At 47.2% G+C, this 22527-nt stretch overlaps 1 long non-coding RNA gene across 2 annotated transcripts in view; it reads left to right on the forward strand.

The window, feature by feature from the left end:
- LOC144167617 (uncharacterized) overlaps positions 1–22527 on the forward strand; it is a 66347-nt gene that overhangs the window by 40133 nt on the left and 3687 nt on the right. The window contains exons 3-4 of one of the 2 annotated variants that reach the window (XR_013322065.1): positions 7591–7680; positions 20278–20391. This is a non-coding gene — a long non-coding RNA (uncharacterized LOC144167617). Of the gene's footprint in view, positions 1–7590; positions 7681–20277; positions 20392–22527 lie in introns of those variants that run through there. The other variant, XR_013322064.1, reaches the window with a different exon arrangement.

The following is a 22527-nucleotide window of genomic DNA, read 5'->3' on the forward strand; positions in this document are numbered from 1 at the left end:
TTCTTTCCCTACCTCTCTTTGTTTTATTCCTGCTTCGTTTTTCTCTTACTACATTCTTTCCTTTGTCCCAACAACATGTTTTTTTGTAAAAACCGCGTGGCGGCATAAAGGTGGACAAAGTCTCTCAAAAACGAAAAATCTGGAAATTATTTCTCTGTCTCTCTCTTTCACTTTTCTTCTCTTTCTATTTCTATTTTGCTCTCTCTCTCTCGCTCGTTGTCACTCTCTCCATCTATCTTTCTCTGACTTCTTTGTGTGGAACGACCTACGCAAAAGATAAACAGATTTCCTCGAAAGCCTATCTGGGTCTTGACACATACGCAACTCAAAAAAACGTGTCAGAATATTAAAAAGAATGAAAATGTTTCTTCTAAATACTGGATAAACAAAATAACCAGAAGCTAAAATGCGACGGGAGTTTAGGGGAAAAAAAGAGAAGAGCTTTGGGAGTAGCGGTAGTGAGCGTTTAAATCCGCGCCTCATCCGACGGGCAGAAAGACGGGATGAGCTAGGCTCACCGTCTACCGCTTGGCGTCGTCAATGCGACGCATCGGTCCCAAAACGGGGACGCGGGATCCCGCCTCTCCGCAGCTGCGTATCCAAAGCATGGTTTTTCACGAAAGCACGTGCGGACCATCCTTTACACGGCTGGCAGAGATATCTGTTCTGACTGTCTACCAGAGACGTGGCACAGAGACATGATTGATTGCCACCGGCTCCAAGATACCAACCCCGTGTCACACAAAGGTTGTGTTTGTCTGCGCCTCACGTCTTTTGTTATTTTTTTTGTCGTCTTCAGCATGTGTCTCTCTCTGGAGCTATTTATTGCGTTGCACCCGATCAGCGACGCCGTTTCGTCGTCTTGGCAACATCGCACACGTACCCATACACACACTCAAGCCAACGAGGATTCGCTGACGTGTACCTGGCACCGTGCGGTGGATCCTTCATGACGGCGACCACGGTATGGAGAAGACGCGTGGTTGGAAGGACAGCCTGTTTCCAGAAAATTCTTTAATATTGTTACGTGGTGGCAGGACAAATGACGTGAACCATGAGATGGGCGAACAATGTATTCTCACTATTTACAAGATGTCGGCCATGACACCGAACCGGCGCTGGCCGCGCGCCTGCCCTACTTCTTCCTTGTCCTCATCCTCGTCGTCGTCTTGTAACATTACCCCGCCTTCGAGGGAGACCGTCCCGGTCGAGGCCTTAGTAGATGAGCGAGTGTAGTGAGTACGAACGATGAAATTATAATACAGAGTGAATACGTCGTTGCCACCACGGTGAGGATGAAGAGCTTGGTGAACACTGGCCCCAGAACACCCATGCCCGCTGACGTCATGAAGCAATGTCCAAAGCCCTTGAGAAGACGCGCCGGCGAACGGGGCAGGGGGATGGCATCGTCGTCTTGTCGGGTCGCGGCTTCTCACGTCTTGGCTGATTTCGGCACGTCATAGGCTGGGGCTCGGGCTGGGGAACAGATGCCGTGATGGCTCACCGGGGCTGGGGCATGCCGACGCGTTCCAAGAGCCTGGAGAAGATCGCCTCAGGAGTCAAGACGGCGAGATGCTGTGGGCCAGGATGAAGGTGATCGCCCCGCACACTCCACCAAACATGTTACGTGGTGGCAGGACAAATGACGTGAACCATGAGATGGGCGAACAATGTATTCTCACTATTTACAAGATGTCGGCCATGACACCGAACCGGCGCTGGCCGCGCGCCTGCCCTACTTCTTCCTTGTCCTCATCCTCGTCGTCGTCTTGTAACAATATCCACGTGGCCTTCTGTCTTCTCTTTGTTCTAGAGACAGTGGCATGTTTGGCCATATATACATTAGGCAGACAGCTGTTATTCAAAATCAATTACAACTTGCACATCCTGCGATATCACGAATACTCATATAACACCAATTACGTTAATCAAATTTCATAATATCGCCAGTGCATCTTTCCCTTCACATTTCAATTTGAATCAAAATCATTCAACCTTTTGTCAAACGATGAAGATTGTTGAACGTGAAGCTTTATCGCAGCGGGTTCTTTGGCGATTGTGTAAGTTTTGAAAGCCGCTTCGACAATGCCGAAATGGAGCAATCGGACAGACGCCGGCATCATAGGGCTCCCGCGCTGCCCAGGGGGCGCTGCGAAACCGGCTTCCGAGTACTTCCCGGTAGTACAAAGCTCAGGGGTCCCATAGGATCCCGAGTTGACATAATAAGAAAAATAAGCACGGTACTCCACATTGTTTTGCTACGTGGTCTCCAGCCCATCTCCGACGCGTCCGATCTCGTCCGACGATCGACTTGGTATTACGGAAAAAAAGCTTTGCAGCGATAAATACGTTTACAGCATCGACGAAAGTGCTTGGACGGTGACGGCGCTCTGCCACTCGCAGATTCACAGATCTATGGTCGTATGAAGAAAAATTTGAAGTGAAAGCTTCTTGTTTAAACTAATACACTTCGTGAATAGGACTTTTCAACAACAGCCGATCAAACAAGAAGAGTTACGCAATCGGCGATGATCCTGCGTAAAAGCCAGCGAGTCTCGCGGACCGCAGGCTCGTCCGCTCCGGTGAGCCGTGCTATTGCACACCACCACACTTATGCGTGCATTTTCAATAAACACTGCTGTTTTGCGTCAGTTACGAGGACAGATTGCAGCGCTAGCTGCGGTTTTTTTCGGGGCTCAGTCACAAAATGCAGCGAGCATCAGAAGCGTAAAAAAGGTTTGTGATTGCGAAGGTAGCGGCCGTAAAACAAGTGGTCGGGCGAACTGAGTGGCCGTTCTGTTTCCTTGATGCCCTCTCTCACTTTATTTAATAACGGTATTGCATCATATATTCCCAGTTCGCACTGAATAGACTAGAATAAGGGTCAGCAACGTTTTCAGGTGTAGGGCCGAGTTGTATGAAGCCGACACGCAAGAGGGCTCGACGGTAAATCGGGTGGGAGAGGGGGGAGGGCTTTGAAGGCAAAGAGAAAACGTTCAGCGAATTGCCAATAATATTTGAGAATAATCTGGCGAAGTGTGAAGATGGGGGACAGTGCAACAGGAAGCGACGAATTGTCTGTTCTTGTGTCACCGTCTACCCCATTTGAGGACAAAACTGGCATGTCGGCGTTCATATTGTTAGCGACGACCCCTGCACTAGAAAATAACCAACACAGTAAGTGACTATCGTATGTAAATATTTAGGTCGCGCACCGTGTATGCGGCTGGGTTATGGTAAATTACAAGCCCACATCTAGGCAGGCAACGGAATTGCGATTCGGTGCTTGCTTCGCGTCCTTTAAATGCGCTCAATTTGTTTATTTGACGGTATTGCCTCACCTACTGGCTAGTATACGTGTACCCTGCCGTTCGTAAACCATGTGGCGTAAAATGTTGAGCAAGAATCATTTAGTTTGCGAAAATACAAAACAAATTTTTCAATCGTTTTTAAGGCGGTGCCAGGCAAGCAGCGTCAGCTCAATCGGCTGTGCTTCTCGAGCAGCTGGCATGCTACCGCTGAAGCAACCATTTACAATTACCTCAGGCTCAGCAACGTTCTGTTTATGCTACTTCTGAACTTTTCTTTGTCTACCGCACGTAATCAGAACGAACGATAGTTAGTGTCAGGAGGTTAGACCACCCGACCTGGCGATAGTGTCCCATGCCGCGACGATTACGACAGCTCGCTCAAAAAAAAAAAAAAAAAAAAAAACGCCGATAAATCAGCTTGTTGTAGCGAATATTATTTTGTTTAGTCTCTGCAACTACTTTACGGTCTGGTTCATTCAGTATGCAGTCATTCAAACGCGCCGCACGGTGATTAAAATGGTTACAACCAACTTTCGCTCTAGCTTGTAAGTGAAAACACATGGAGGGCGGCGAGGATCGTCTGCTTTTGTACTACCCAGACGCGTTGCACACGGGGCGCTGCATGCCGCCAAACTCCAGCGCAGGAGCCCTATACCGAAAGAAATCCAGGTTTGATTCCGTCCACCATAAGCGTTTTTTTCTAACACTTCCGCGTTTGCACTTTACAGACACCGTCAGTGAGGACACTAAAGCTTCGTTTTAATAAGCAGAAATAACAATGATGACATACCTGTTGTGCTGGTGGGAGATTGTAAAGGTAACGTCTTACGGCCGACATTGCTGCTGTCCTCCGCGGTCAAGCGTTTCTGGTTGTTCCTGTTATACAGACAGTAAGAGGCCTACGACGGGGGGAGGGGGGGAAGGGGGGTAACGGACAGCCCAATGTTTTTTGCTAAAATAAAACTGTAGTCCTACCAAACTTTGTTCAGGTAATTAGCCAGGAAGTATGGTGGATCACAAAATACACACAAACATGTTTTATTTCTTACACTTCTTGCACTGCGCCCATCTTCGGTAGTCATCCTTCTTCATATAGTGAAGGTGAAGCGATTTTTTTTAGAAACCGGAAGAAGTCGTATATACCATCTGTTATGTTCGGGCACCTCACTTAATTAACTAATACCGCCCGGAAACTAGATTATCCTTCGTTAGGTGTAGCGGGTTTACCTTTATTGTGTTTGTTTCATGTCGGCCGAGCTGACTTAGGCGGGAGAGGCGTGGGGAGAAACCGCGGAAGCTTCTTTTTTGTTCGCCGCGCTATTGTGTTCACCCGACGAGCGGGCCCAAAGAGGACTTATACAAATGCGTCGTTCATTCCAAATTAGTAGCGATGTTAGCTTCCGAAGGAGGATTTCCTCTCGTTCGTTTGGAAAACTGGCGGAGGGGGACCGTTGACATTTTAACGACCGCAATTGACGCCATGAGAATGGCCGAAGAAGACGGCGGCTGGAAGTCAGTCAAGGGTTCAAAAGTAGGAAGAGGGCACCAGACGTTCTGTCTCCACGGTTTACACAGCTGAAAGCTACTGGGCGAAGTTTCCATGCGCTCCACGTCTGGCCCTGGTGACTGGGTGGCTTGGATGCGTCAATGGGCAGGCGACTAGCATAGTTATGCACTCGACGTGTTTACAATGCAAAGGAATTTTGGAGGCGCGTGGCACAATCATAGGCGTGCATGGTATTGACAATACTTTAATACGAGGCCCCCACAACTGATGGTCCGCGGTAGGTGTGCTTTTAGTTGGTTGGTTTTCACTTGTGTTATATTTGTGTTTTGAGGAATACCTCCGGGTTTCTGTATAAGAGTGAGAGAGGTAGGTCACGTGACTATTTTGAACAACCTAGCTTTGTTCTTCACTGTGGCCAATCAGGGACCTAGTGGGGGTTAGTCAATAAGCCATCCTCACGCTCAGGTTGTGACGTCCCTTTTGTGGGCGGAGTTTTGGTGGTAAAACCGAGGGGTTTGATGTTTTAGGGGGGAAAGAAGAAGAGGAGGGGGAGAGAGCGGCGAGCCCGCTCGGCGCGGCCCCTTGTATGCGATCATCAGCATTGAGAGCTGTAAATACGTAGTGTAAATAAAACGTACATATTGCACAAACGTACATATTGCACACAAAACGTACATATTGCACAAACGTTCATATTGCACAAATGGGGAGGCTTAGAGTAACCCATCGTTTGCCACGTGCCGTCGACCACGAGCCATCGTTTCACCGGATCGTCGCTTCGATCACCTGCCGACCAACCCACCGAAGTGGGTCCCATCTTCGTCAATTTAACTCCATCCAACAAAAGTACCTTCCTGCCGAACGACGTGCTTGTACTTACAATGCGAGCATTTCTGAAAATGACTGTCAACGAAGTTTCTGTTCATTCTTGGATCCATAGCTTAACAGATAACCTTCAAGACTTCCCGTAACTGGCTTACGGGTAACTTTCACACGCGCCTATCAATCGCTGAGTCCGGTTTTTTCTAGATTCCCTTCTAGTGCTCCCGCAGAAAAGTGTTCGCCCTTAGACATTTTTCTATGACTCCGTAGCGCCTGCGTTCGCTGTTTACGGCAGAGAAATTTTGCTTGTGCTACGGATAGTTTGTTTCCACTCACTCATTTGGCTGTAAACTTTCTCATTTTATGGTTATAATTCTTCCTGCTTGCAAAGATGTTCGTCGTAGTTATAGATAGTTTGCTTTCTTTTATACATTTAGCACTTCGTTTCGCAGATAGTGGAACTGAGGGAGACAAGCGAACGTGCATGCTAGTAACATTATAAGCCAAAAGTTAAGAACTTTACTGTTCACCCTGTCAAGTCTACCTTAGTAAACACACTATTGGGTAACTTGGTGCATAGGTCGCCTAAGGAAATTTAGGAAACGATAAACGCGATGAAACAGAAGGCACACGAGAAAGAACCGTCAACTGTCAACTAAATCTATTAAAAGCATTCTGCCATATAAATAAAATCGTACATCTCAGAGGGCATGCGCAGTTAGAACCACAGACGAAAGGGTAAAATGGGGAGGTTCAAAGCGAAGTTTCTGAAAAATCAATCTCGTCTCCTGGCAGGAGCACAGACGTTCGGCTTCTTTTCTTCATAAAAATGCTTTTAACCGTCCCCATTGCTGTTCTTGGATGTTCTAATTTTTCATAACAACTCAACCATACTGGTACATATTATTCAATAATGATACCGTTTCCACGATGTGCCACATTCCCGCGGGACACAAAGCACCCCGTATAAATATTCTGAGGCAATTGAAATTTGTCTTCAACTTGGGGCTGTAACAACCTAGTAGGCAATGTTACGCCATCAGTGCCAGTTAATTCTGCTGCTGATACGTTAAGTTTCCGCGTTGAACCAAAACTACAGCTGTCCAAGCTACGAATTAAGGGAAGCACCAAAAGCTCATTATCGTATGCAAGGGGCGTTCTGCAGGCTTGCAAGTTGAACATGAACCAATATCATTCCTTAATTAGTTTTCAACATCCTAAAAACAATAGGAGTGATTAAATGAGCAAGATTGCGACAGGCAGATCACCCGACCCACAGCAAGCATTGCGTTCGGTCTGATCTTGAGGGCACATGTCACAAATAAGTTTATTACATGAATAAAATATTTGTTGCGGCTTACAGAAGACCATTTCCGGCAGCAGATTAAAGACTTGGCTAAACAAAAATTGTTGCAGCATTTATCAGAGCTAACATACAAGCGAAATTAAAGATATTGATTAGAATTCTATTATGGCTCAGGAATGATAACGACAGTCGCCTCCAATTTAAGAGATAATTAAGACATGACCTTGAAAGCAGCACAAAATTATGCCCTCTAGTCAGCTCCATGGAGGCCTCTGCTGTTATTATAACTTCGCTTGAACGTACGATATCCCACCTAATGTGTTAGAGGTCTTCTTGCAGAATAGCTAAGCTTCCTTCGCTATACAATGTTCGTGCGTTGCATGTTGCCAGGGTCAAGTTACAAAGGCGGTCTCGTAAGACCCAGAGATTCTTAGCATCCTCTGATGTATCGCTGGCCTGACCGCCGCCGCGGTCGGGTAGCCGACAGCTGCTGGGGACTAAGGGCCGAAATTTGCTTTGCCAAGTCATAGGAGGTGCGTCCAAATACTAGGCAAGGGTGGTCAGATACTTTCCTGGTGAAGTAGTGCTGTTTGTGTACCAAAGTGTTCCCAGATTCGTTTAACCTATCTTGTTTACCCTTTCAGGTATCCGGGATGATGGTTGCTTCCGGTGCTGCCAGAACCCCAAACCTGCGTGGGTTGGGCTCAGAGAGCCAGACGAAGAGCGAAGAAACAGTAAGATGGAGATCGAGAGAGAGAGAGAGAGAGAGAGAGAGAGAGAGGAGAGAGAGAGAGAGAGAGAGAGAGAGAGAGAGAGAGAGAGAGAGAGAGAGAGAGAGAGAGAGAGAGAGAGAGAGAGAGAGATGTATCCCGCGTATGACGTCACGCACACGGGGAGTACGACTGCCCCACCGTTTGTTGAAGACTATCAATAATGGGCGACATTAGCAGCGAACTAAGGAGATAGGCGACCAATTACGTCTCCTATTTTTCCGTCGTACACAAGCACTTCGGAGGCAGTCGCTGAAATACCACCCTTAGATTTGGGGATGTGCTGCTCTCGTGAAGAAATCGGTTGCACGCCTTGCACGGGATCCGCACGAGCTCAAACGACTCCGCTCTACTTTTCGCTCTTACTCGCTCCCTCTCTCTTACTCACTCACTCTCTCAAGTTTATGTATTGTCTACAACTTTTAGACCGCAAATTTTTGGGAAGTATTCTTTAGTCATTTGCGCAACATTTGATTGAATGAATAGGTTTAGTGCGGTAGTTATGATTCAAAAATGCCTTTCTACAGTTTTCGGAAACAACTTTTTTCAGACGGGAATAAAATTTGCTCCTTCTGTAGACTTTCCATAAAAATGTTTGCCTACTTTTCACACACAAAAAAAAAAAGGTTTATCAGCTGTTGCTTCTTTATTTGTAGGTTTTAACGCGCCGACCCAACGCAGGCTATAAAGGCGCGCTGTAGTGGAGGGCTCCGGATTCATTTTGACCACCTGGGGATCTTTAATGTGCAGCGAAATTTCGCACACACGGGCATTTTTGCTTTTGGCCTCCATTAGAAAAGCGGCTACCGCGGCCACGAATCGAACCCGCGTCCTCGTGCTCAGCAGTGCAACGCCTTTGGCACTGAGCCACCGCGGCGGGCCGCCTGTTGTTTCGTAAACGAGCTAAAATCAGACCGCGTACTCCTTGTGTATATCACATGCCCTTCTGATTTCATGCGTTTAACAAACTTCATGACATAAAATACGTGACTGAGCCAATTTTCTTCTGAGCAATATAAACTTTTTCGTCTACCATCCATTCTTACCTCCATGCATCGCTTACCCGGCAGGTCCTAAAGCACGAGATACAGGCAAGACAAAGCTTTTCTGGTGCCGTTAGACTGTATTTTATTTGTGTAACATTCCCAACACAAAATTGAGCTTGTGTAATGCACGGAATACACCGAACGTCTCTCATATCATTGCCAAACTTTGAATCCGCCCTTTGCTTCAGTCAGTTATTTATTCATCCCTCGAGGCTATTCTTAATTTTAGTATTCTCGCCGACAGCGCATTTCCATTGTTTACTTAGGTTTTTTTTTTCGGGCTCCCTTTTTATTTTTATTTTTTTCAGGTTTGCTTCGACCAGTTTTTTTTTATTTTCCAATGCTCCACCATATCGCAGCTTTTCCACAGTCAGACCCAACTTGTTTGGGGGGCTATTATTTTCAGATGAGGCCATTCTCCTCTAAACTTCTTTTTCTTCGTCTGTGCTCACCTACTTGATTTGCATTCCCCGTCCCACGAAAGAGAGCCGTCCAGCGCGGCTTCTCTTTTGTTCCGGGTCTACTTCGTCCCGTTCCTTATTGCTTTCCTTGTCATGTGAGCCTTCCTCAGGCCTTCATAATCCCCACGTCTCGCATTCCTCCTCTCCTTTTTATCTGCCTTTTCCCTGCGCAGACAAATTCCGGGAAAGCTATCCAGTGCGTCATTTCATTTCCTCCCGGATATGCAGGAGCGCGCGGAAGCGATCTCGGGGCTCTGTACGCGAGGACACAACGATACAAGCTTCCGCCAGGTGTGCTTCCGGGTGCGGGGCATAAGCAGACGGCGGGCTCGCGAAAGGCGTAAAAACCGGACGTGCCTCTCAGCCCTCAACGCAACATTCAGAGTCGCTCTTTTTGTTCTCTCCTGTTTCATGGAGCCGTACCATCCCGAATAATAGCGTCGTCACATTCTCGCTCATGACGTGCGTGTCATTCCCGTCGCAATGCCAGGGAGAGAACGAATCCCAGAACCACGGGCACATGTTCTTATTGCTACCTCTGGTCCATCACCACTGACGAGTGTTGTCATGTGTCCGTAGAAAATTGGCTGCAGTATCCGTTTGAGCCAGAAGAATTACACGAGAATTTTTTTTGTGCGGATCATATTTAGCTACGTTCATCGCGAAATGCCTGCAGGTGTGTCTGGCCACTGTAATAAAGCAAAATGTAAACTTGCGCCGCCCGAGTGCAGAGTACCTCAGTGTGCACTCGTTCACCTTCGCATCCTCGTCGAAGAAGTCAGAAAAAGGGCGACTAATGTGGCAGAGCTCATGCGACGCAGTGTGCACGAAGCAAAAAACACGTGGAAGGCTTGTGAGAATTGCCTCGGATAACCGAACATCCCACTGCCGGCAGGTTATGATTTTTCTGCTTTTGATAACAGGAGAGGTAAATTGTTTACCTGCATTAAGGATGCCATATTTGTACTGAGTGTTATAATTTTGGGTGCTATAATTCCAGGAGAATCAGGCCTACACGGTATCAGCATGATATATTGTTGTACACGTGTATAAGTTATAGATGTTGTAGTGTTCACGTAACGATTCCACATGATTTCTTTAGCGCAGCTAGCAGAAAGATACAGTCGGGTGAATCGATCAAGATGCCTAATGCGTATACGGAGAGTAGGTTTCAATAGAGGTTAGCAGTGGCACAGGCGCATGCGTCCTGTTGTTGAGCCGTTGTGCCACTGAGCATGAGGACGTAGGTTCGAACCCGTTTTTCTGGCGAAGGCGAGAAACGCACATGCCGTGTGTCGACATTTCGGCACACATTGAAGATCCCCATTTGATCTAAATTATTCCGTAGCCCTTCACAACTTCACGTCTGATAACCCGCGTGCTTCGGCTTCTAAAACCACAAAGCCAGCAATAAAAGTTAAGGTAGCTACTGCGAAGGCATCAGGTCGGAAACCAAAAATACACAATCGACTAGAGCGAACTCGTGTAACCCTAGATTGTCACTGGTTTACCATATAGAACCTGTACAGCGGGGCTTGTCTACATCTAAATCACCCTAGCTTTTTGGAGTTGTGCAAAAGCCTCACCAGTTGCGCACAGGCGTGTAACTAAGTCACCGTATTTGACAAGGCTTGAAACTCGGGACGAAAAAATTACGATACGCTCATGACAATGCCTAAGATGGGAAGTTGGCAACTTTCTGAAAGCTGGCATCAGAGGCATAGACGCAATTCCTTAGCGATTTTTATGTCTGATGCTTTGTGGCCATCAATTGTTTTTGCAGCATTTCAAAGGGCTTTAGTTAAACCACCAACCCAGCATGAACACTAACATATAAAAACAATACGTGGGACAAGGCAAAATGTGATTACGCGGAGAACCAAAGATGTAAAAAGAGGCTCGCCACTGTTGATATTAGAAGTCGTCCATCTTTTGAGGTCCATCCTTTGAGGACGGGCATTATATGATTTGTAAGTCACCTCATCATAGAACAAAAAAAATCTGGATGGTTCCCCGTAGCTGATCCGGTAGCTGATCCGTAGCTGATCCTGAGCCGCTAAACATAATCCGATGATAACTGTAATCGGCCGCTCTGTGCAACGCCGGGCACTGCTTAGTTGTTGCTGTTTACCCTTTTGCCGACTGCGCATCACCATATAATGTATCGGCTATGCGGACTAGTGCGAAGTCAAGGCCTTTTAAAATGCTTACCGTATGCTCTCATCTACGTTTTGCGCCTTCCGCAGTACTACGCCCCTTCGACAGAATACAACTGACAATGTTTCTTGGTGCGAACAATACCGCAACGTGATGCTAAACGCCCAACTAAGACTTTATGGGTTCATGGGCCTGCTACCAGCTCAGCTTATCCCTCCAGCGTAAGCAGAGCATGACACCGCTCCTCTAAAGGGACTACGCCCCGTCTTTCAACGTATTTCTTGTTCACCACAGTGTCGGCCAGGCTTGCGCATGGCCTCGCGCCACGGGAGGAGCTCGCAAAAAATAGCGAGAAAAAATACCGAGCGCCCGTGAGCGTGCGCCTCGTGAGGAGCGCCCGGACTCGGCCAGCTCGGCCTTCGCGAACACTCTGCTTAGGGTTCGTGGCGTGATCTCTAGTGGGCTCTTCTACGCCCCAGTTCACGTGCGTTCGCACCTGAAGTGGGGAGAGCACAGACGCCGAGTTCGCGAAGCCGGTTGCAGCGGGTTATAACACGCGCTAACGCGGTTCACTTCATGAGAGGCCTGGAAGGCTGTGGACTAAGCAAACCGGGCCTGCCGGTCCGAGAACTTCCAGCGGCAAGTTCGGAAGTCCACGTGCGGTGCAGCAGCAGCGTGTCTGACGAACAGAGAGGGGCCGCGTCTCTGTTTTTTCTCCAAACTTGCACCATTTTTTTATATGTGGTTTCTAAAGTGTGGTCAAAAGAGCTGTGAACAGTCCGCTCAGATAAGCGTTCAGACCGTGCTATAGTCACAATTGTTGAGTAGTTATCCACCACGCTGCCTGAGTTTGCACCGCTCCTCTAAGTTTGCAAACACGGTTAGTTGCAGTCGTCTACCACCCTTTTTGTCCCCGTTTACTCATTTTCGTCGGATTTCGTTATTTCTTTAATATTGAGATCTTATTACTCTCAGCTGATACGAACCTGTCAAAAAGGCAACAGCGGGGGCGAGGACCGTATCTCATTCCCTTTTCAGTAAACAGTGATAATAAGCTGATCAAGAAAATGAAAGAGAAAAAAATCAGGCGCGAAATTCAGGGGGTGGGCTAGTTTTCATGCAGCTATACTACCAAAGCCTGATTACGCGACTGCTGCAAAATCAGGACCTCATCCATCTCTTGCAGCGGTGTCCCCCGGGGCAAAAACCTCGGCGTTTCCTTAAATGGACTTTCAATGAGGAACAATGGTGATGTTTCGAAGAGTTTCTGCTTACATTTTACCGTTTCTCCTGAATCCCTGCCCCGTGAGCACGCGCTCCCATACATTCATAGCTGGAATACCGACGACAAGAAACCCTGCCTTCTTTTGCTCATTATGGCTAGTAAAGACTGCAGAACAAAACCTAAAGGCCCAATTAGAATGCGATGCGAATGCCGCCCACCTCACACGGGAAAAGCAACGAGAAGCAAAATGAAAGCAAACAGATCGCGCGGTGTACATTCCAGGCTCCAGCAGGAAGCAAAAAAACGTTCCAGTTTTTGGAGCACCCATGAAAGTGATATAGAACAAGAGGGGAACAAAAATTTTGACTAATAGGAGAGAAATAAACCACGAAAAATAGGCGGAAACCTTGGCGTTGTATGTCACATTAACGAATCATCAAGCGCGCGGAGCAGACGGCTGTAAACAAAAATAAGGGATCTTTGTGATTTGCTCCCCTCTGCTTTTTATTGAATGAGAGACAATTTAACTCGCACATGCGGAAACCTAGGGTCGAACACGAGACCTTTTTTGTAACTAGCTCCTCTCAGCTCTGCCAACGATACTATGGTTTCTCTTCGCACATCGCCTTCCATTGCCATGGAGCTAACGTCCAGCAAGCTATGGGAGTGATATCTCAGGAAGGGTGTACAATAGAAACTGTGTTGTTGTTACGTAAGAGAAGACTCAACGAAAATAAGCTTCGATTAAATTGACGTAGGGAATGAAACCAGTGCGAGGTAGGACAGGATAGCAGTTCAGGCTACTAAAAAACATGGACAATAATGTCAAAAGTTGAAGCTCTTGTTGCAAGCTTGCAAAGCACTTTGCGAGCGCCTAAGCAGAAGCTTTTTCGCAAGAAGGTTTTTAAACGGATGTGAACCTCTCCTTTTTTGTCATGTATTTAAAAACAAGCCCTTTGTTCGTGCCAAGAAACGTCCTCTTTGTTGTTGTTGTTGTTGCTCACAAACTAAGTGCGAATGAAGGTTGGGAGATCGTAGTTCATAATCCCCAAATAAAAACTGAAGTTGTATGTGTTTTTCTGGTGAGGCGAAAATGTTTTGTAGAAAGCATCTCTAAAGAGACCCTCGCACATTTTTAATGTATATACGGACGGTCTGTAGAGTCTCGCAGTACAAACGAAGTGGCGCAATTTCGCCAAACATTGTCTGACGTAAAGTCATGGACAATTCAAATACGAACCGCGGAGCGCACGACCGAAGGTACCGGTGCTGTCACCTGGCAGCGGCCGTCGAAAACGGACGGACATGCGCAGTTGAGATGGCGGGAACGAGGCTGCGTGTCCCACTGCGATATGTTGCCATCTGCTCACTCGCAGGCTTGCCTTGTCACCATGCCCCAAGAGCGCTAAAAACAATTGTTAGCGAGGCGGCGCGAGATAGCATCTACGGCCACTGTGTGCTCGGATAACACGAGCGCCTGCTCCCCGTGTGTGCCGGCGCAACGCCACCTGTATAAACATTGCCTAACGCGTGAGCGAAAAATGGCCAAACAGACACTCTCCTGTTGCTCTCTCCTACCCTTCCCCGCTCCGTAGCCTTCCAGCGTGCTTTCGTGTCCGCCAGCCAGCGCCGCTTCTCGGAAACTATGCAAAATAGTGGAAAGTTTGTTGAGCGTTCCCGAGGCGGCGCTCCTACGCCTTCTTGTTTTTCACCATGCCTGTCTGTCTTGGTCTGTCACTGATAAAACTTCCTTCATCACGAAGCAAAATCCCTTGCGCTGCCGCAAGCTGATGCCGGCTTTGCGCGCTTATCTAGTCGGATCACAGGCCCTGAAATTTTCTGAATGGGGCATCTCACCTCTATCCCCTCCACATTTAGGTATTGTTTTGACCCCCGCTGTTCGCACTCCGCATCGGTACGCACTTCTAAAATTGAGGACTACTGGAGAAGCGCCCGGACAGCGTGGCGGGATCCCAGCTGCTTATCCTTTTGTTTCCTATAATTTTCTAAAATTTACAAGCACGTGATATTATTGGAAAGTAATCGTAGAAGTGAGCGCCTGAACAAAAAACGTGCACGCAATTTTTTCTTCTCTAAATACCCCAGAAAGAAAAATATCAGTAAAATAATGGCTGCCCCATCCTAAAATATCGTTTTTCTGTTAGCTATATGTCTACCCGACAATCAGTATGTTCTTACACTATTTCAGTCCACCTCCGTCTTTATCTTTGGAAAAATGTAGCAAGTATGAAGCGAGCGACACGTTGAACGAAATCCCCCAGTGCGCCACAGCGCCCCGTCGCGGCTAAGATGTAAGCGAAACGGCCCTTGAAGCCCAACAGGCAAGCTGACAGACACACGTCGTAGAAGTGGGTGCAGCGTTCGCGACTCGCGAGCAGTGACGTAAGACGAGATGTCCGCCGGCACGCGCTACATAGCGGATCAGTGCCTGAACTAAGCGTCCCTACCCTTCCCATTGAAAAGCGCGCGACGCGTCAGGCAATGTTAATACAGGCGGCGTTGGCCGGCGTCACATTGCCGACATAGTTTTACATATGGGGTGCAGTAAATTGCGCAAAAAATGATGGACACCTGGGTTATGCCAAAACCATGATCAGTGCTGCCCGCTTCGCAGATTTCTACAAGCACTGGGGTGCCTGCAAAAAAAAAACACGAAAAAATCGGCCGCCAAATTGTTGTGCAAGGGCAAGTGGCCTTAGAATAGTTGGACCTGCCAACCTTCTTAATTTTTGTTAACATTAGAATTCTGCCAGTAACCTTCCCAGCCCACACAATGCTTGCAGTTAATGTATATTGTATAATGTATGTAATGTATGTATATGTATGTAATGTATATGTGCTGTATAACCATAATGTATATTGTCAATGTTAATGTATCTATCGTTTGCTACAAGCCCCGAACTCAATAAATGACTCAGCCATGACTCCGTTAAACAAAGGCGCATTCTTGGCGGCCAGCTCATTGTTCAATTCCCAAGCCACTGCATCACGAACGCAAAACATTGCAGGGCCGTCAAAATTTAGGCGGCATGCATTTATTTTTGTCTCCATTTATGTGCGCTGGTTTTCTTCAAGAAAGCATGATGAGCTCAGCAGTATGTATACGAGAGCGTGCTCGCGGTTCCCGCGCAAGCACTCGCCGCAACTGCAGGCAGTTACGCGCCGCATTGCTCTCAACGCGACCAACACCTTCAGCTGCAGCGGCGGTAGTACTTTCAGTGCTTGCAGCGCTCTTGTGGCATAGCGACAAGGCAGGCATGCGAGTGAGCAGAGGGCAACATATCGCAGTGGGACACGCAGCCTCGTTCCCACGATCTCAACTGCGCATGTCCGTGCGTTTTCGAACGCCACAGCCAGGCCACGGCACCGGTACCTTCGGTCGTGCGCTCCGCGGTTCGTATTTGAATTGTCCATGACTGTACATCAGATCTATGAGAAGCGATTAAAGCAATTCCGTTGCCCTCCAGCTTGCCTCCCGTTCGATGTTTTGGATTTTCAGCATATCGCAATAAGCGAGTGTCTAATATCAGCTGGCGCATTTTATCCATGTTAGGAAACTGAAACGGTCTCTCCACAGGAAGCGATCTTTTGGTTTACTGTGGGTACCGTGTGGCATAGCTAAGAAAATCCGACTAGCGGCTTGAACAAAAATGAAGTCATGAGCGAGGGAGGATAAAAACGGGCAGCGTATTAGGGGTGTTTCTCTACGGTATAAGTGGGTAATACGGGTACTCGCCAGATATCGCGATGAATACATCTAAAATTATACGTAAAGCCCACAAGGCTCACACTCCTTTTGAAGGGTCCGCACTATCCACTCTGTCCATTATTTGCGTCCTCAAAGAAGTAAAAAATAGATGCTTGACATGCACGCTGTAACATTTGGAAAGGCGTCTCCGAACTGGGCTCCGTCGCCTCCGTCATGCGTGGCAGCGGGGTGGTGAGCGGCCAGGAAAGGTTGCTGCTGCCTTGGTGGTGACAACAAGAAGCCGAAGGCAAACTTAAATGTTTTACTGCATTGCGAAAGATGAGCCGAACCAATACAGGTACGATATCCTTCCGGGCAAGGTTACAGCGGAACTTGAGCAGAACGACAGCATGGATTCGCTGCGGGATAACGAATAGAACTATCCACCGTGAGTGGAGGAAGGGGGGGGGGGGTTAAATACACAATACACAGTAGCCTTAACGGCTGCACGGCTTCCTCGGTGCTTCTGTGCACATGTCCCTAAAATAGTGCAGACACACACAACACCCTTTAGGGGTTTGCGAGGCCGGCAGTAGCGGCGGTCGTTGTGACTGGGAGTGCGAGGAGGAGTCCTCGGCTGGCACGTCCGCTTCTCCAGGGAAAGACTCAACACCAAGAATCGTTTGCAGCCGCCGAGGTTGAGTCACTGACAAGCAGGCACCTGCGAGCCGGCCGTTCTCCGCCAAGCTGTAACGTGTCCGAAGCAGCTTTCTTATACAGCACCAGAGCACTGAGCAACTTGCAGCACGCGCGAACATGGTATCGGAGCACGAAATCGTAACATGCCAGATTTCGTTTATGCGGTAAAGGGGGCGGGGTGGGGGTCCAGCGGCTAGATGTAACTAAAATTCAGATTTATCCAATGCATTTTGAGATCCGTCCGTTCGAGCCAATGAGCCGCCATGTCGGGTCACACAGGGCTAACTCACACTTTTCACTAATTCAGTAGCCCTGTGTGAGACAGCGCGGTGAGGGGAAAGTGAGATACCACCGTGAAGGACATACGTGGAATTTTTCGGAAGCACCGGAGGTGTAACCGATGCGAACGTCCTTTTTTTGCCCAACGTGAGGTTGCTGAGGTTTTTTGCCCAACCACAACTTTGAGCAGTTTAAATCCGTCGAATGGCTCACTGATTGCTGTTAATGCATTTCTTCTGTTAGACCAAAAACAATGTGTTAGACACGTGATGAGCTATCTTGGTAGCCTTCAGTGCTTCAGACATTAGCTATCCCGAAACAGATGGGCACGGTGCAAACAAACAACGGGGAACAGCGGTTGTCGCAATTGTCTGGCCACGTATTTTCTAGCTTTTCGTCTTTACCAACAGTCTTCGGTTTTATGCCTTGCCACAGCCAGGACGATGACTTTTCGCGCAATTCTCGATTGTGCAGAATGAATTTTGTAAGAAATGGGGTATCCCTCGCGACATGGCAACGTCAATGCATTCTTCGATGCATACACTTGAATACTCTTCTTGCACCTTCTCATTTCTTTTTTATCGTATCCGACACACCCCTGCATGCCCCTATTGTTCCGCACCACACGCTAATTTACAAAATTGTAGTTTCACCTCGCCCGTTGCAATTCAGTCCCACATTTTTTACACCCTCCTCCTTCAACATCACCGGCTTGGCTAGTCCCGTACCAGCTCACGTACCAGTTGGCATTGGTGAACTTGACCCGGGACATTCGCGACGCTAAATGTTGCGTTTAAAAATTTTTTCCTCCTCCCCCCGACGCCACTTCCTCATGAATGGGAATCGTGATATAAGAGGAGACAAAGGGCCGTGACGTCACGGTGACGCGTTGGTGTTGCTCTTTACACAATGTCGATGAGGCGAAGACGAAGCAGTTTGAGCGAGAGCTGCTCACGTGAAGGCGGACACCGATGATGACAATCTCATTGGTGCCATGATGATGATTATTAAGTTTCTACATCTTCCCCGCCCGCAAAGAATGTGGTCAGTCCGCGTCCACTGGGTAGCTTAACTTTGTTCTTGCCAGATACTCTGAGGCAGTCGGAAGGCGCAGCTGCACCAGGGGCCGTCTTCTGAACACATGCCTGTAGTGTCGGTGCAGACGACGCGGCCAGGTGGGATTTAGAAGTCGATCTTCGACGCCTATCAACTCAGGCGTATATTCAACCAATTCATATACATCTCGGCCTGACAACAGCTTCTTAGCTCATTCATGCTTCTTTCTGGACGTTTGCACTTTCCTAGTTCGGCTGTCATTGTGAGATGCATTCCGCTTCTTGAAAGGGCGCGTGCCGCTAACTCTTCGGCTGTATTTTAGAGTGTGTGCAAAGGCAATCCTTATGGGACGTTCCTCAAAAATTTCAGTATCCCGTTCTTTAGCGTCATCCATCGATTCTCTTTAAGTTGCCAACACTTGTGTCACATCCCGCCATTTTAGTTCTCCAGGTATTACGTCCGTGATCTCAGTTGCGAAACACTCCCGACACGTAGCTGGTGCGGACGTCAAGGTAGTCGGCGAGATACCTGAGTTGACCGCGGTCACGTCGGCTGATTCTTGGAAGACACACGATAGCAAGTCATCTTCTGTCTGAATATATCGCGCAGCCAAGAAAGTTGTCGCATTTTCACGCTCTGCTTGCGGTAGGAACTGTGACGCATGCGGAGTTTCTGTCATAGAGGCTTTTTTGTCATAGAATCGTTGTGTCTGTGTCACAACATCTCCGAAGCTTGTTGATAACTTCAATCACTCGAAGATCTGGCTTTGCTTTAGGGCGTCGCATTTCCTTCCTTTCAATTGATAACATATTCGGCCCATAACGGGATTAATTTCGTCTTCGATCATATTCGATGTTGCTACAGAATTCCTGGTCTATGCGGTCAATGTACATAAATGGTTCGACTTCTTCGTTGACCAATCTCAATCTAACCTCAGTTTTTCATAGCTCGCGCAGAAAGTTTGCTAACACATTAATAACATAATTGCTGGTCAGGCAGAGACAAGAATAATGTTGCTCCTGCGTCTCTGCACAGTCTTTGAGTAGTTACCTTCTGTTGTTCCCTTTTGGTCTTTGGTTTATGAAGGCGCATCATAGACGCATTGGTACGCTGTTCGTGCGCAAAATGTAGCACGTGTTTTGTTGCTGGAGGCTCTGCTAGCTTTCCACTAACCCTTAAAGGAATCTCTGCCTGGACCCATTGGGCAATCCTCGAAGGTGAGGGTGCATCGTCGTCTTGTTTCATCGCGTCGTTCAGGTTTCGGTAGCACCACCGTCGTTCTGTCCATCATGACGGTCCGTCATCGGCATTGAGGGGTCTTCACCCTTCTAATAGGCCAAACTTAAGATGAGTCTGAATCGCAGGAGGGCCTTCATCCTAGGTTTCTCGAGGAGGGACCAAGGGCCGCGACGTCCCGGTGACATCATGGTGTTTTAATTTACAAAATGCGATGAGTGGAAGATGAAGCAGCTTGAGCTAGAGGTGCTCACGTAACGACGGGTACCGATGATATTAATCTCATTGGTGCCGCGATGATGATTATAAAGTTACTACAGGAAGTACAGGCTCTTAAGCAAAAACGAAGCACCCTTAAATAGAAACCACTTATTCCACAACTACATCAAATTAAATAGGTTACAATCTAGTTAACCGAAGTAATGGTAAAAAATGAAGCACATGCTCTAACTTAAGCGCAGTGCCTCTTAGCAAACGAATTTATATTCCCAATGTAGACAAGCAACAGTCATCGGAAAGTTTCCCGGTGGCCGGATAAATGTCTTTACGGTTGATGATTAGGGACACCTCTTTCTTACCCTTCGAATCTTTAGTGAAATGAGCAGCCCGTAACTGTGTCAATATTGCACCAGTGCATAGGCATTACGTACGTTTCAGATGAAGTGACTAATTAATTTTGCTCTCTTGTTGAAGGAAAGCGAACAGCACTTCTTGGAATTGCGGCAAACACCGGGGCAGAACGAACGAAGGACAAAAACATCCCTGTGGAAGTCAACAGCCCATGTTGCTTAACTTGGCTAAGCAAACACGCGAAACATGGCTTAGAGCGGAAATCGATATCATTGCAACAGAATCCACCATCATACCGCAATATACATTGGTTGTGTTATCTACGCTGTGTTGAGAATAGATTTCACGGTGTCATAGTGATCACTTTGTCCTGTGACCTTCAAAGACAGTGGCTCGAACGAGGGCTGGAAAGAAAATCTATTTGTCCCCTCCGCACTGTGATGTGCCAACAAAGACCGACCGTATTTTCACTTTGTTTCTGTTTGCAGCGGCCCCAGCCACGACATTCGGTTCGACTTAAGTAACATAAAATGTTAGCATTGGCAACAAAGTAACCTTATCAGAACTCTATATATATATATATTTTAAATTGCTGGTGTGAGTAAAGGCGCCTTTGTAGTTTGTCTATTCATAAATACGGAGCCATTATGTGGCAGCAGGCGATCGATGACAGGTGGCAAGGAAAGCCCAATAACCCTGAGCCCACCTGGTGAGGGAATGATTGTGATATTCGCACATTATTGTAGAAAATGGCTATACAAGCTTATGTATTTTATTTGTTTTCTTAGCCTAAAATCCCCCTGAGTTTACAGTTCCAGAAAAGCTCCAACTGCGCGGTAAACATGCCGGGAAGGTGTTGCTTCAAGCAGACGTCGGCCGCTTCGCCGCCCGTCACGCGGGGCGTAAGTTGCTGTAAGTTGGGTCATGCGTGACAGCTTTCCGTACCGATGTAGGAATGTAGTATTTAATATTATAAAGCAGAGTCGATACAGCTCTTAGTTGTTTGCACTCATGCAAAAGGTGCGAATTCCAAGAGAGCACTCGCTATAAATATGGAGACGGAGATACTGTACAGTGGGCAAATGTTTGGTAGGTTTACAGATGCAACAGGAGCAGTCCGATTATGTAACAAAAACGAATAATCAAGATTCACTTTTAGTTGCGACAGCATCTCATTCACTCGCATTGTCCCTCCATACGGCGTTGTTGTCCGTCCACACCCCTCCCCCATTCTCCTCGCCGCGCGAGCTGCGCTCTCCGCCGCTCACCCCCTCTCCTCTCCGATAGCGAACACTCTCTCGCGAAGGGCATTGGATTGGCTTGGCTTGGCTTGGCCTGGATTGGATTGGATTGGATTACAGTGGATTGTGTTGGATTGTGTTGCGTCATAGTCGCGCAACGTTGCCTCATAGCCGCGGCAGGGGATTCACGGCACGTTTCACGCGATGGGAGAATCAACCTAACGGAAACAACAACGGAACCCCCTATGCGTCGCATCTACACTGGGGTTCCTGCGAGGGGAGGTGGGAGTAATTTTTTTAAATGATTATGAAAGCAAATTAATTGTGTCTTTGGAGCATTTACTTTGAGTTATTTCTAAACCAATGCGCTACTTATTGCTTCCCGGTCACAGTAACAACACCGCATCCTTGTGCTCCTTAGCGGAAGCTATAAGAACGTTGTCATCAGCGTATTGAAATAAAGTAACTGGCACAGTGTTGACAACATTATTCACATAAACATTAAACAATAACGGGCTCAGAATGGAACCTGGAGGAAGTCAAGCTCTTTTTAATGAAGTAACACTTTTACATTCCCCTATTTTAACTGATTAGTATCTGCTCTGAAGGAAATCCTTAAGCAACAGAAAGAAAGACAACGGTAGCCAAGTAAGGAAAGTTTCTATACACACCGGTCATGGCGAACGTTGTTGGAAGCCTTGCTCACCTCAAGGAAGAGACAGCAAATACATCATTGCGTTCAGAAGAGTTTAAGAAATCAGAATATTCTTCCAGTAGCGTCTACGTTTCCTTGCCTTCCAGAAAACCATACTGTGTAGGGGATAAAATCTCATGTTTGTCTAGGAAGCAACGCATATATTAAGAACAAGTGTTTTTGTAGTATCGGGGATATGCTCGATAAGATGGAAATAGGCAGGAAATTTTCCTTCTTAAGACAAGAACCGCCTTTATAGAGTAAAAAGAGAGTTTGCGTTTTCAATTGCACTGGTATGTCGCCTGTTGCGATGATGTCTTAGAAGAGATACGAAAGAACATTTTTCACAACTTCCAATTTCTTCGCAATTTATTCATCTTAATATTGTCAACAGCGGACAATTTATTAGCTTTGAGGCTATAAATTACGTTCTTAAAT

This window comes from Haemaphysalis longicornis, unplaced genomic scaffold (genome assembly GCF_048455015.1).
Source record: "Haemaphysalis longicornis isolate Haplotype H1 unplaced genomic scaffold, Haemaphysalis longicornis Haplotype H1 scaffold_2, whole genome shotgun sequence".
In the NCBI taxonomy this organism is placed as follows: domain Eukaryota; kingdom Metazoa; phylum Arthropoda; class Arachnida; order Ixodida; family Ixodidae; genus Haemaphysalis; species Haemaphysalis longicornis.